Source organism: Hordeum vulgare, chromosome 5H (genome assembly GCF_904849725.1).
Source record: "Hordeum vulgare subsp. vulgare chromosome 5H, MorexV3_pseudomolecules_assembly, whole genome shotgun sequence".
Lineage (NCBI taxonomy): Eukaryota > Viridiplantae > Streptophyta > Magnoliopsida > Poales > Poaceae > Hordeum > Hordeum vulgare.
In genome coordinates this window covers 81,310,779-81,312,542 of record NC_058522.1, presented here as the reverse complement: position 1 = coordinate 81,312,542, position 1,764 = coordinate 81,310,779, and the positions used below count along the sequence as shown (strand labels likewise).

The window sequence follows — 1,764 nt, the reverse complement described above, 5'->3', positions numbered from 1 at the left end:
TTACAACTCATAATCTCCGAATAGATTACAATGGTATATGCCTATATGGTGGTTAAAGCTAGATCGACTTTCTCAGCGTGATTGGCGATCTAGAGCACTTCAATCCTGATGTGGATTGGAGCTTGAATGTAGGAATCTGATGATGTTGTCTTGGTCTCGGGTTTATATATAGCTTCCAACCTTGACTCCCAAGTATAACTTGACAAGGAGAAAGACTCGCAACTTTTTTCATAACAAAGAAAAAAGATACTCTCCGGGACGAACTCAAAGTGTTACCTTGGAAATTTTAGTACCTTTCCTCCCATTGGGCGAGACCCAATAAATTTCGTGATTAGAATGCAGAAAACGATATTTGCTGCACAACACGGATGTTAGATGTTATAAGGTTCAATCCGGGGAAACCTTGAGAGAAAATATGAGCAAGTCCATTTTGGGTTCTAGCAAAGCCGTGACCTGTTGAACTATGGATGATGTTTTAAACAGCAAAAATGTGACTTGGAGGTGCGGGGAATCGAACCCCGTGCCTCTCGCATGCGAAGCGAGCGCTCTACCATATGAGCTACACCCCCATTTGATGTTCCCATCGGGAAAATACATAACACAAACGTACGCCGTCGCCGGAGAAGACAACAGGAGAAAGAATTCGACCCGGGCCCGTCCATCCATTCACCATTCATTCACGTCGCTGTTACCTCACGCGAAGGATTCGGGGATGAACAATGTTGGCACTTGAAGGATGGCCGCACGAGCAGATTTGTAAACTCTCTGACGGTCGCAACGGTTTCGAGTGAAAAAGCAGACCTTCTTCTCCTTCTTCTGAAGTAAAAAAAAGAAAAACATCCCTCTACGATACAACACGTTTGTTGTGAATGCACCGCGAGCAGTGTGGTTTACGCAATGATGCAGCGGCGGCAGCAGTCGCGTCAGCCATCATTGGAGGGAGCTGTTCAGATACAGAAAGTCGAGGAGGCAGAGAAGGAAGGAAGGAAAGTTGAAGGGAAAGAAAGAGAGATGTCTCTCCCTTTGTTGACGTGACCGCTCAGCCCCGTGTGGGTGCGGCTTGATTGCTTTGCTTTGTCCTTGGCTTCCCTTCGCCACCAAACCAAAGCTCGTCGCTGCTTTGGAAAGTTTCTATCTAAAAGTATCCGTGTTAGGGCATGATCAATGCATAGCCCGTGATGTTTTGTATGTCATGTAAAATCAAATATAGGTTCAGATAATATAACGGTATCCTCAACAGAAGACGGTTCGTTTGAGAAGAAAAAGATATGATCCGATTCAGAAAAACTAAATAGTTAGAGTAAAGGATAAAGATGCATGTGTGTCGAAATTTTTAGTTTCTTTTTTAGTGAGAACCACTAGTAGTTACTTGCCTTGAGGCAAAAATAATAATATAAATGCTTTAATCTATCTTTTATTAAGAAACATCTGTATTCATATATTATTATTGTACATGTACTTGCTTTCTGTGAACTTTCTTTCAATGTCGAAATATCAGAAGAGACAGGGGTGGACACTCAACCGGGACTCGATCCCTCCAAGTAGTTTTTTAAGGCAGGCAATCGCCTTGTGATTTGATCAAGTGCCTATGCATGCATGGATGGATGGATGCATCCTTGACTTGAGCTTCTATTATTGAAACCTACTGTATAATAACCCGTGTAATCGATACATGTCCGTTTGATATTCACGGTATAAATAAAGAAGGTGATTATTATTACTTATTATTATCATCATTTGCGAAAGAAGGTGATTGATATTACA

The 1,764-nt window shown here is 42.0% G+C and overlaps 1 non-coding gene across 1 annotated transcript; it reads right to left on the bottom strand.

Annotated features, from left to right (window-relative positions):
* Positions 1–496: 496 nt before the first annotated feature.
* On the bottom strand, positions 497–569 carry TRNAA-CGC. Its single transcript has one exon. It is a non-coding gene; the product is annotated as a tRNA-Ala (tRNA).
* Between the last annotated feature and the right edge of the window lie 1,195 nt (positions 570–1,764).